The 14,115-nt window shown below is 36.9% G+C and overlaps 1 pseudogene; it reads left to right on the forward strand.

Annotated features, from left to right (window-relative positions):
* Positions 1-637: 637 nt before the first annotated feature.
* On the forward strand, positions 638-3,849 carry LOC120416865 (phospholipase A1 member A-like; annotated as a pseudogene).
* The last annotated feature ends 10,266 nt before the right edge of the window (positions 3,850-14,115 follow it).

The following is a 14,115-nucleotide window of genomic DNA, read 5'->3' on the forward strand; positions in this document are numbered from 1 at the left end:
GAAGCAGAACAAGCTGCTCAAGATGGTACACAACTTGGACCCGTGGTACCCGACCGACGATCTACACGAGCTGGCCGGCGTCGACACTATCGACGCAAGCATCGAAAAGGCAACGAGAACCTTTAGGGCTTCCTGTGGGATGTCAACGAATCCGCTCATCGAAGCACTCCTCCGTCAACAACTGTGACATTAGTCTTAAGCCAAACATAGATCTAGGGTTTTTTCTCAAAATTTATTTTCCCTAAAAGAGCACGCAGCTAGCAACATCTAAACTTAGAAACATGTACCCTCCCTGTAAAGGCTTATGAATTGATCTCAGTTGAAAGGTTCTCCAAATCTCTGAATTGCAAATGTAACATCCTGGAGCAGAACTGTTAAATTCTAATAAACACCAATTGAATTGAATTGAAACAATTAAAATAGCACGTACGTATATGTAGTCCGTGCATTACAACGTGCACATTCCTTATTTCAGAATGACAACCGAGACTATTCTCAGTTGCATAGAGAGTTTTGATATCTATTCGTATAAATATCACCTCCCTGATCATCACTACACCAGCATTCGGATCGAAACAGTGGTTGACGGAACTCCACTATTTTTTGATAATCGATGGGACTAAGAATTCCATTCATTATGAAACCGTAACTCCGAGTCGCGCTCATCGCTGCTGCGTTGTCAGCCTCCGTCACTCGAGTAGACTGCGGACTACTGGAACTGTTTAACACTAGTACCGATAACAACCTACCGGAGCTGTTTGACACTACGGTGAAGCTTGTCAACAACGATGTGAACTATTTTACAAAGGTGGACGTTATTGGCCCGGTTGAGAGAGAAGTTACGTTTTTTTGTGGCAATAGGTAAGGATGTTTTATTTTTACAAATAAGCTTTAAGTTAAACGTAACATTTCTTTCAGAAATTCAACTAAATTACGACAAACTTTTCTGAATGATCCTGACTTAAAAATGAAAATCGATGCCAGCAAACCGATGATGTTCATCACTCACGGGTGGACCGATAATGTTACGAAGATTTGGGTCCAAGATATGGCACGTGACGCACTGACGTTTTTCGACACCAACGTTTGTGGCGTTGGATGGGCAAACCTGGCCCATTTGAACTATCTTGAGTCGGTCAAACAAACGCTGGTTGTTTCTGGGTACATGACCAAGTTTATCCAAACGCTGCTTGACTTGGGAATAAAACCGTTGTCGTTTACCTTGGTGGGTCACAGCCTAGGTGCCCAAATCAGCGGACAGGTTGGCTTCAACTTCAACGGCAAACTGGGACGGATCTTCGGATTAGATCCAGCTGGACCCTCATTCACACGGCCTCCAGGTGGACCTTTATCATTCCGTCTCGACAAAACGGACGCCGTCTACGTGCAAATGATCGTCACGACCAAAAACATATCCGGTGTTTCCGTTGCCGAAGCCCACGAGAACTTCTTCCCAAATGGAGGATCCTTTCCGTCAGGAGTCACTCGTGGCCTTTGTCGCGTCCGGTTCGTGCTTCTTCGCGTCCTCGATTTCGATGTTTTTTGAGTGTTTTTTGTGCGAAAAGGGTTGCTGCCCTGATTTGTTTGGTTCGGGTCCCTCCGGTCAGTGTTGTGATGGCCGTGTTTTGTCCGATTTCCGGTGGTAGGAGTTGGGAAATCTAGATTTTGTGACGGCCCGTTCCGGCTTTTTTGCCGACGGCATCTTTAGTTACGCTTAGGGAATTTGTATGTATTTGTGCGCGTCAGTGAATTTGGCCGAGGTGGAAAGAGAGCTGAGAAATTGTTGTGTTCATTTTACGGCTGTTGGAGTGATGAACAACATCAAGGAAAAGAGAAAAGTGTTTAAGTGTATGTGTTGATTTGGTCCGCCGATGACAAGCGCACGGAGCACCTGTCTGGAAACGGGTCGTTGCATGCTTGTGTTAGCGTGCTGCATTGGCTTGTAGTGCAGAGAACGGGATTTTCGCTGCGAGACCTTTCCCCCAAGATGAGAGGGGTTTTTGCCGGCACGCGGCTTATGGTGTTATGCGTCAGAGTCGAATATGCCGTCGAATGCTGCAAGGAGATGGCGGTCGCTGAATTCGGGTGAGATCGTTCTGTAATATTCATCCCTGAAGAGGGAGACGGCAAGATAGCAGTTAGTGAACTGAGTTACTTGTCAAACGAGCCTCTACTCTAGCCTGCGTTAAAAATGAGTGCCGTGGCAGTTGTGTTGCCAAACTGTCCTATTTTTATTTTCTTCAAAAGAAATAATAATTTCTATCGTGTTTTATGTTAACTGAGCGGATTCGCTTGTTCAAATCATTCTACTGCAAACGTTTTTGAATCAAAAAGTACTCAAACGTCTGAAGCAGTTATTTAGCAGATGTTTTAATTTCAACTTCATGTTTTTTTCGTGTTTTTGATAATTGGCAGTTGCACCAATTTTTTTTTTTTTCTTGCTTTTTTTTTGTTTCAAAAGTTTTTTTCTGGAATAGTAAGCTAACTAGTGGCATGCATTTTAATTTGTAAGGAGGTTAACTAATTTAAAATGAAGTTATTTTATTTTGTTAACTTTTCTACACTAATTTTAAAGATCACCTTGTTCCGGCTCATTGAAGAATATGTGTTCCATGAAATCTCTCGATATTATTTTACATAATTTAAGTTATTTTCTCGATAAATGTTTATTTCAAATCTTATTTTCGTGGTAAAATTATGAAACTTGTTGCACGATAAGCATAGAATTTAAAAAAACGGCCCTTTGCTGGCATCGTTTTCCGTCCTTTATAATGTATTTCTTGGTTTTTGTCTAGTAAAATAAATATTCACATTAATTTCTCGGTGGCCAAAAGAGTTAAGAGTACAAATAATTATATTGAACACGGATCCTATCTTTCCGCAGCCGGCTGCCTAAGATTTGATCTTAACTAAATATACGCGTCGGGATAAGCTTTAAAATAACCAAACACCTAAATTTAAAAAAAAACCGTCTCAACAGCAGCATCTTTTTTATTGCCTTGAGAATAATATAACACTCCATAAAAGTTCTAACATATGAAAAATAAATAAACGGGAAGTGTCTCGACAGCAGCATCCGATTGCTTGCCTTGAGATTAATGCCACACCATCTAAACTCATTTATGCCAATGGTCGTATCGCTTGCTTAGAGCGACTCCTAGACCTTTACCCTACACAAATACCAACTCCACGCGACGCTTACGCAGCCCTGTTGTTTAAATTCGATCAAATTTGGTCAAACGGTCAATTTGGTCGAGTTCCACAATAGGGTTGGGAAAAAGAGCCTGCGGTTTCGCTACCTTTTTCTAAGTAAGTCAAGCATCAACATTTCCCGTGCTCCGAATCCTTTTTCCTCTCCCGGTGAATGGTGGAGATGGGAGCGGCCGGCAATGGATGGCTTTCATGGTGCTGCCTGTCCTGTTCGGGTAGAATTGGTTTTAATTCCCTTTAATCATTTTCTAAGCAACCTGGGCTGGACAATCATCACATATACATGAAGAAATCCAGTCTGCAACCCGCTAAGATCACCATCTCCATGCGAATGCGAATGCGAATGCGAATGCGAATGGAGGATCCTTTCCGTCACCCAACTGTGTCGTCCCAATAACCAGCGATGCGGAATTCCCGGTCGCCCTTTTTTGCAGTCATCTGCATGCCTACACGCTGTTCCGACTGTCGATGAATCCGCAGATTGTGTACAGGGCAAGGCTTTGCACCAGTTGGACGGACTTCCTGGCGGGCAAGTGTCTGTTTAATCGCACGACAATGATGGGAATCTACGCAACGCGTTTGGGAGGAGATTATTACCTTCGGACATCGGCAAAATTTCCCTACACGACCACTTTCTAATCTGTTAAGTATTAGTTAGTAAAAGTTAGCAATCGATTTCACATGATTTGTCTATGAGAATTTCAATTTTAGTCTAAAGTATTTGTTTGTTCGCTGATTTATAATTTTCTATGCAAGTTATGCATATTACCAATTCTTATCGTTATGTGAAAGCCGTTGTTAGACCATATAGTCTGCCAATTTTGCTGATTATTACTAGTTCATAAAAAGCAGGGCTGCGGAGTCGGGTCATGTTTTAGACGACTCCGACTCCGACTCCGACTCCGGCTTTCTGAGTTAAGTCGACTCCGACTCCGACCTCGGCTCCGGCTTTCAGCTTCATACAACTCCGACTCCAACTCCGACTCCGGCCTGCCAACTCTAGCCGACTCCTACTCCAGCTTTTAACTAATTGTTGACTCCTTCTCCGACTCCAACACTAACTCAGTATTAAGAATATCTAAACAATTTTTAAGATAAAATCTCCATTCTTCTAACTATCCCCTCTCTTAGATATTTTGAAGGTAATTTTGCAACTTTCCTTCAGTAGACTTTGTCGATTCTTTAAGCACCTGCAAACTCTGTTCACAACTTATAATTAATCAACTGTTTATAGGTAGTCCACATCTCAGCTTAAAAAAACTTCAAACGAAATAAATGAAACGAAATGAAAAGTATTAATAACATTACTCACATGTTCAGCTCACACATGCGCGTATACCTGTAAACCGGGGTGACATTGATGTTCGGGGTTACATTGATACGTTGATTTTTTTTTTTTGCAAAATGATAGTACAAAATGATTTTGCAATAATTGTAATTTTTATTTAATTAACCCCAAATTTACACTACTTTTTATTAAAAGTTGGTAAACAAGTCAAACAAATATGTAATTGTTATTTCCTAAAAAAAATGGGTACCTAGCCTTCATAATTGATTTGACATATACAATCATTTTGGCTGTAATTTGTAAGACACAAAGTAACTATCAAAGTCACCCTGGTATTAAAATATACAGTTTTCGTAACTATATTGCAAAGCTCAACTGAATTTATTTGAAAATACATACATGGACATTTTGTATAAACATTAAGGAAATGGATAAATTTAATGCATTCAATGATGATTTCAAAATTAGTTGCAACTTATTTTTGATATTTTTTGTCAGTTTCAAATATTTACAACACGACCCATTGTTTTTTTTTATTTATATACAAAACAAGCCTTACCCGACAAACTTCGTCTTGTTTCCTTTTTTGTATTTTACGTTTTGAGCTTTTTGCTTATTCAGCCTCCTGTGATCAAAATTTGATTTTACGAAACTTTTCCCATACAAGATTACATACATACAGATTTTTCAGAATCGGTTCCAGAGTGGCCAAAGTTATAACTTTTTGGCGTAAGAACCTTCCTTGGATTTATACGAGCCCAACGCAATAAAGAGCACCTCGATCCGACGATCCGTGTTGAATTGATTCTCCTTTTTTTGTATTTTACGTTTTGAGCTTTTTGCTTATTCAGCCTCCTGTGATCAAAATTTGATTTTACGTAACTTTCTCCATACAATTTGCCGATGCTCCGGAATCGGTTCCAGAGTGGCCAAAGTGTCAATTAGTTAGCGTAAGAACCTTCCTTGAACTTATACGAACCTAACGCAACAAAGAGCATCACGTTCCAACGTTCCGTGTTCAACTGATTCGCGTTCGAACAAAACCATCGGCATTTTATATATATATACAAAATGAGCATGTTGAGTTCCAAGTAATAGATTGATATAGGGGAAATTCTCGTATGTTTGGCAGGGTAAGCACTCGCTCCTAACTCCATCCAATTTGCTGATTTTCACTATTTAAACAACTAATTTTGCAAAACTGTTGATAGAAACTTGTTTGCTCACATCCTATTGAGCTATTTATCACTCGATTTCAGTTGAAAACGCTTTTTATGAGCTGTAATTGAACATCAATGTGCTGATATGGCAACATTAGAGGAATTAGATGCTGTTCCCCTAATAGTTGATAATTTGATGGTCAATTTTACCAATGTTTTAAAAACGTTATCATTTTAGTTAAGTACTGATAGTGATCCTTTGTTTTTGTGAAATTTGGTGAAATTTGAATTGAAAGAATACATAATTACAAGCAAAAGGAGGGAGTCAAGCATCAACTGAATATTTAAAAAAATAGTGCACAACCAAAATTGTTTATAATTTTATGAGTTATGAAACTACAAACATGGGTAAAAGAGGGGAAATTTATCATTTACTGATCATATTGAAATAACACAGTCAGAGCTATCCAATCAAATTGAAAATGCTTCAAAAACATAATGGCATCTGATAAATCTCTTGAACCAACACATAAATTAACTGAAAAAAATCATTACGCGGTTTAAAAAAATAGGTACATAAAAGTTTTGTAAATTAATTTGCATTATAACAAAAACTGAACAGTAAAAAAGTTTATAAATTATATTGAATTTAAGATAACTCCGACTCCAGCTCCGACTCCGGGTTTATCAGAAATTTTCGACTCCGGCTCCGACTCCGACTCCAGCTCATAAAATTTAGCCGACTCCGACTCCGACTCCAGCTATTCGAGTTTTGACGACTCTGACTCCAGGTCCCCAAAAAGACCCGACTCCACCGACTCCGGCTCCGACTCCGACTCCACAGCCAAAAAGAGCCACCACTAGTCAGCAGTACCCATATCAACGAATAAAATTTCCGTCATTAACAATGAACGTAAATGTATGACCCCCAAACAGTCACCCAAATATAACACCGTTGTATGCACACTTAATGTAAAGGACAGACCAAGCATTAAAAAACCTGTTTTGTGAATAGGGTGGCTTCGTAACAACTTGTTGAATACAAACACATTTCCAGGACTTGTTTTCCTACTTCAGTTTTTATAATATCTTATTGATAACAATAACAAGTATTAAGAAAATACGTTGTTTAGTTAAATTAACATCGAAATATTATTCACAATCACAAACAACCCTGACTACATCAAGCCAGCATATTTTCTGGCTGGCACATCTGGTTCCCGCGGTCCCCCCACACTACTCTACGAAAGAACGATTCACTTGTCGATCGTAAATATTGGCGTAATATATGCGTTGATTGTTTATTCGTTTCCTTTGCCAGGAAAAAAATACTTCTCGCGTTCCACATCGGTTGAACCCAGTAATATTTCTATTTGAACATTTGGACGGTTTATTTTGTTTGTTCCAAAATATAGCTTTAAGTAATTGTTTAAATTTTTAGTTAGTATACCATCTCGAAACTTTTCCGACCTCAAACTGCCCCAACCCGGATATCGAAGGCACCATTTCTGACAAGTGGATCACATCGCAAACATGTCAGAAATTCAATTTGCAGTAAAATGTCTTATTTAAGCGTGCACTGTGGTACACACTTCTCCTATCCACATTGGCCAGACTAACCAGCCAGCTGTTATTGTAGGCGTAGTAGATGTTGGTGTGATGTTCAAACAGCAGCCGCCGGCAGCTTTCGAAGGCCGCTCAAGTTCTTTAACGCCTCAGCTACGCGCCTCGTCTAGCATTGCATACAGGCAGGGGCAACGCATCCTTGTACAGAGCCCTCTGGTTGGCAATTTCGGGTCGGCAAAACGATGCTAGTGCTGTTGCTGCAGCCGATGTTGTTGGCTTCTCTGGCAAATCGATACCAAACATTTCGAACGGCTTGCATAGTTTATGAGACACATGTTCCCGAGGACGGTAGTGACTATTTTCGGAAAATTTGGATAACGAGAATGGGGGCGTTTATCGGTGTTCGATAAACCTGGAGACTGGAAGGACAGCAGCGATGAAGAATCCACTGCCTTCGGACATTCGAAGACCTACCTAGTGCATAGAGACAACCTTTGGATTTGACCTCGGCACTAATGTGACGTGACACGTTGTCAATAGCAAGTGATAGATAAAATGCATGTTTTTATCAATTTTGATAATTCGTCAGCTTTGTGCTATCTTGTGACAACGACCATTTAGTACTATTCGAGAAAAACTATTTTTAAAGTTTGATGATAAATATTATGATGATGATATATTTAAGGCGTCCCGCCCGTGTGGATCAATCGGACCGCGCACTGGACTCACAATCCAGAGATCGCCGGTTCGAATCCCGCGGCGGGCGCTCTAAAATTCTTTGTGTAAATATGGGTATTCGGCGCCGTCGCTCCGTGCCATACTTTCATACACTTAGGAGCCCAGGGCGGCGAAGTCCTTGTAGATAAAAAGGAAGACACTAGTGGTTGGTACTAGCAATGGTGGCCGACAGCTATAAAGTCAACTTCGTTTTTGATAAATATTTTCAAAACAATGAATGGTAGAGCCAAATTTTTTGAAGCAATCGGTTCGTATACTATTGCTTAACAAACGCTCCAATTTGGTTACACCAGTTAAAAGATACAGTAAATTATGTAATCAAAAATCTGAAAAGCTCGTGTCACAAGTGAGCAGTTCTCTAGGATTTCGGTCATTCGATTTTTTTGTATTTTTTAATCCGGCTGAAACTTTTTTGGTGCCTTCGGTATGCCCAAAGAAGCCATTTTGCATCATTAGTTTGTCCATATAATTTTCCATACAAATTTGGCAGCTGTCCATACAAAAATGATGTATGAAAATTCAAAAATCTGTATCTTTTGAAGAAATTTTTTGATCGATTTGGTGTCTTCGGCAAAGTTGTAGGTATGGATACGGACTACACTGGAAAAAAAATGATACACGGTAAAAAAAAATTTGGTGATTTTTTTATTTAACTTTTTATCACTAAAACTTGATTTGCAAAAAACACTATTTTTAATTTTTTTTTATTTTTTGATATGTTTTAGAGGACATAAAATGCCAACTTTTCAGAAATTTCCAGGTTGTGCAAAAAATCATTGAGCGAGTTATGAATTTTTGAATGAATACTGATTTTTTCAAAAAATCGAAATATTGGTCGCAAAAATTTTTCAACTTCATTTTTCGATGTAAAATCAAATTTGCAATCAAAAAGTACTCTAGTGAAATTTTGATAAAGTGCACCGTTTTCATGTTAAATCCATTTTTAGGTGACTTTTTTGAAAATAGTCGCAGTTTTTAATTTTTTTAAATAAGTGCACATGGGCGTAATATTGAATGTTTAGCCATTTTGAAATGTTAATCTTGATTTCAAAATTTTGAAAATATTGTTTTCAAAAAGATCGGAAAATTTTACAAATGTTTCATATATTAACATTGAAAATCGGACCATTAGTTGCTGAGATATCGACATTGAAAATGGTGGGCTGTTTGGGTGAGACTTAGAAAACATCAATTTTCCTGTTTTTAAACCTTTGCATTGCAATATCTCAGCAACTAAAGGTCGTATCAACAAAGTTCGAAGAAGCAAAATATAGAGAATTTTCTCAGCTTTTCAAAAATATTTTTTTCAAGAGTGGGCAAACATGTGCACTAATTTAAAAAAATGAAAAACTTCGACTATTTTCAAAAAAGTCACCTAAAAATGGATTTAACATGAAAACGGTGCACTTTATCCAAATTTCACTAGAGTACTTTTAGATTGCAAATTTGTTTTTACATCGAAAAATGAAGTTGAAAAATTTTTGCGACCAAATTATATTTATTCAAAAATTCATAACTCGCTCAATGATTTTTTGCACAACCTGGAAATTTCTGAAAAGTTGGCATTTTATGTCCTCTAAAACATATCAAAAAATAAAAAAAATTAAAAATAGTGTTTTTTTACAAATCAAGTTTTAGTGATAAAAAGTTAATAAAAAAATCACCAAATTTTTTTTACCGTGTATCATTTTTTTCCCAGTGTAGTCCATATCCATACCTACAACTTTGCCGAAGACACCAAATCGATCAAAAAATTCCTTCAAAAGATACAGATTTTTGAATTTTCATACATCATTTTTGTATGGACAGCTGCCAAATTTGTATGGAAAATTATATGGACAAACTAATGATGCAAAATGGCTTCTTTGGGCATACCGAAGGCACCAAAAAAGTTTCAGTCGGATTAAAAAATACAAAAATTAAAATTGAAGAAAAAAGACCGAATTCGTAGAGAATTGCTCAAGTGTGTATCGAAAGTAAAATTGTACTACGTGTCACAAGTGTGCACAGAATTCCCATACAAACTAAAATAGGCTTAAATCAATAGTTTAACCGACTTAATCAGTATATTTTCAAAAACAAAAGATGCCTTCAGAAAATGAGTATCAACATAAATTTGTGAAAAACGAGAAATTTTTTCCACATTTTCCTACAACATGTATGACGTGTCACAAGTGTGCACGATCATTTTGATGGTAAATTGGTCTATGTCACAAGTGTGTATTGCGATATCCGGGAAACGGAAGCGAGTTTCCAAAATCGTGTTGAAGCATCTTGTAGTGTTTGTTAAGTATAGCAAAACGTCATCATTAACTCATTTTCAACCAAAATGGTCTATGTCACAAGATAGCACACAGCTGACGAATTGTCGAAGTGATGAAACTTTGTTTAAATTATCATTAGAAAAAAGCGTTCTTTTTTACAGCTTTGGTGTGAAACAACTTACTTTATCTTTTAAAGATTATGAATTGTTTATTTCATTACTTTAAGAGCAGCGAGTCCACGAGCAAAGCATACCCATCTCGCATCGACCTCACCAATCTGCCTGAAATTTTCAGGGATTGTTTGTACATATAAAACTAGCATCTGGCTAAAATATGAGCACTCTTAGTCAACGGGAAGTGGGACAAACCGGGTTTCAAAAACGTCAAAAACCTTTAAAATGCTGTAACTTAGACAAAATTCAATTTAATTTAAAAATTCAAAATGCATCTAAAAAGGCTTAAAAAATGCAGAGTACAGCATCCCAATTGGTTAAATCTAAAGGACAACTTCCTTTTTCCTTTAGTAATATTTTTGGTTGTAATTTTTTGCTCGGGGGACCCCTTAATTTTTTTTTAATTGTGTTTCAAAAACACATATTATTTATTATTTACAAACTTATTTAACCTTCTCCTAGTGGAAAATTGTCCAAAAAATCCGAAAATGCATTTCGTTTTCCGATTAAAAATCATGTTCATTGAGAAAATCATGACACTTTGAGAAGTTTAAAATAATGACTTCCATCAACAATTTCTTAACTATAGTTAACTAACTTTATAAACTTTTCAAAAATTTATGAAAAGTTCTTCTTGAGGTACTTTGAACACTTCTCTACCACGGTCAGTATGTTTCTGAACCATTCCTTACGTATTTTAATTGTACTCTTCATTTTGCGGAAAAATCGCAAACCTATCAAAGTCACCCCGTTTTACGGTGATCAAGTTTGATTCCAAGGATACTACATGTCACCAGAAGAAGGCAGCTTCTTTTTTAATAACTTTTATTTCTCAAAGGGTTAAAATGGATGAAAATACACATTTTTATACATGTTTCTATTGTGAAATTGTCTCAGGAATACGATTATGATAAAATTATCACCCGAAAATTTAATGTTGGTGGTCCCCGAGCAAAAATTTACAACCAAAAATATCACTAAAAGAAAAAGTGTCTATTTAATATGTTAAACGGCCTTACCCAAAGCGTTCTCAGTCTCAGTTATGTTGTTTTTCATGTTTTTTTTCTATTAGACTAGTTATTGCTAAAAGTTGAATTCCCAATAATGGTATCTTTTTCACTTCAGTTTAGGATGGTACACAATCTGGTACCTGAGTGAAATTTTATTGAAAACGTTACTTAATCCACCCTTAGGTGGTTGGTGCCTTCCTCACATTCGTTGGTAAGGTCTTTTGATTACCTATCCAACGACAGGTCGCATGATAGATCCGGACATCGTTTTCATCAAAATATGTGCTATCCGTCCTCCAAAAAGTGCATAAATAACACTTAAGTGCTAATAACTTTTGATAGGGTTGTCAGATTTTTTATGTTTTGGACGCGTTGGAAAGGTCTTTTGATTACATGTTCAACGACAGGTTGCATGATAGATCCGGACAACGTTTTTATCATGATATCTGAGATCCGGCTTCCAAAAAGTACATAAATAACACTTAAGTGCTAATAACTTTTGATAGGGTTGTCAGATCTTCAATGTATTGGTCGCGTTGAAAAGGTCTTTTAAATAGAAATGTATAACATGCCATGTTTTCTTACAAAAACCACCCTTTTTACAATCTTCCGGACTTTTGCTAAAATCGTTTTTTTTAGCATAACTTTTGAAGTACTGTACTAAACCGCAAAATTTTTAATAGCGACTTATGGGGCCCCAAGACGGATCGAATGACGCCAAAATGGACAAAATCGGTTCTGCCAATGTCAAGATAATCGAGTTACAATTTTTTGATCAACATCCCACCACACACACAGACATTTGCTCAGAATTTGATTCTGAGTCGATAGGTATACATGAAGGTGGGTCTAGGAGGTCTAATGTAGAAGTTCAGTTTTCGAGTGATTTTATTGCCTTTCCTTTGTAAGGTGAGGAAGGCAAAAATTTGGAAAAATAAGCAATTGCTAAATAAATAAAAAAAACAAAATTTTAATCTTTAAATAAATCACTATTTTTTAAAGAAGAAAGAAGACATCGAAAATGGTTCATTCAAGAAAAAAAAACACAAAATGATAAACCTAAAACAAAATTTGAAATTCCAGAGTACTACTCAGGAGGAAATAATTTTGTTGCATTAAAATTGGCAAAAACTTTTAACACTTTTTTATAGGTTAAAAACAGAGATCAATCAAGTTATTTTCTAAAAAATATCTTCAAATAAATTTACTTGTCCCACGATTGTGTCTCTTACAATTTAGTAACTGGAAATGGCAGAGGATTATGAGATACTATGTGAAAAATCCTAATTTTATCTGAATTTTAAGAACTAAACTACTTTTTATATTGTATGAGCTTTGGCAATAAATGAATATTTTTTTTACATTTTTTTTTAATGTTTGGAACACTAATTAAAACAATTACTCAATTGAAACTGTTTCAATTGATGTTTATACCGAGTAAACAATAAGAAATTTTTTGAACGTTTTTTAATAACTTTCTTCTTTCTCTTGATCATCTTTTTAGTATCAGCAAGCATTTTTATTCAGAAGTTCAGAATTTTTATCCACAAACTGTGAGATGTGTATTACTGGATGGGATATTACTGTTTATTACTGATGTAGTAACACTGAAGCTAATTTGATAAAATAGTAAGAAAAATATCTCTAGTTATTATCAATTTCAATCAAACCTAAAAAAAAACATTTTATCAACACAAAATCTTTCACATTTCCTGATGTTTTTTTTTAACATTGAACATTTGGGAATAATTGAATGGAAATAGCTTGCCCTGCTTACAAAATCAGGAAAAAATGGTTTTCCCTTCATTTTCGCGATTTGTCTCAAGAAAACTACACCAGCGAGTATCAATAGTATAATTTCAATTGTTTTGTTCATATTTTTCTCAAGGGTATAACATACCTAAAGGAACAATATTCTACTCGTAAGATCTTGAAACATTTTGCCATTCAGTTGACCTTGGCAGTGATGAAATATTGACTAGGCTGGACTATAATATTTAAACTATATAAGTTTTAGACAGACATAAGCCTCAGGTACAAATTTTGAACCCCCTTACCCTCCAGCCTTGATTCCATCCCCATGCATCCACCCCTCCCCCACCAAATCCTGACCATGTGTGCACCATAAAATCTTCGTTGGGTTTTATGTCGTTTCTCGTTAACGTTTACAGTGTTGACATTCATCCTCTTTTCGAGACTCTCGCAGCAATAGGCAAAACCCCGCTTTTCCGAAGTGCACACACTTCTACTACACTTGCCTGTAATCGGGAGAGTATCGAATCCGGTGCAGTACCAGACGCACTAAGGGGATGGTAATGGGTGGTTGGGGAGTCAATGGTTGGGCAAGGTCCGTGTGAGTTTCGCTTCTGCTTATGAATGAAACACTGAACTCCGTTCTTGATCTACGCTACGGTAGAGAACTCTTCTTGGCCGGAGAGCGTTCGTGCGCGAAAACTCACGAGAAAAGCCGAGAGAGCGAGAAAATGGGTGAGAGCGATGTGGTTTGTGGAAAATCAAAGGATTTTTACGTTGCAACAGCGAGTGTACTGATGATGATGATGATTGTCGTAACGAACCGATGTAGAGCAGTCGGTGAAGGAGTTGTAAGAGTTATTACAGCTCAGAGAGAACTCGGTAATATTATGGCCCATTACCCTACTGACTGGTTGATTGGGGTTGAAGTACTAGATTAGAGTTCGCGGATTC

The sequence above is a fragment of the Culex pipiens genome, chromosome 2 (assembly GCF_016801865.2).
Source record: "Culex pipiens pallens isolate TS chromosome 2, TS_CPP_V2, whole genome shotgun sequence".
NCBI classification, from domain to species: domain Eukaryota; kingdom Metazoa; phylum Arthropoda; class Insecta; order Diptera; family Culicidae; genus Culex; species Culex pipiens.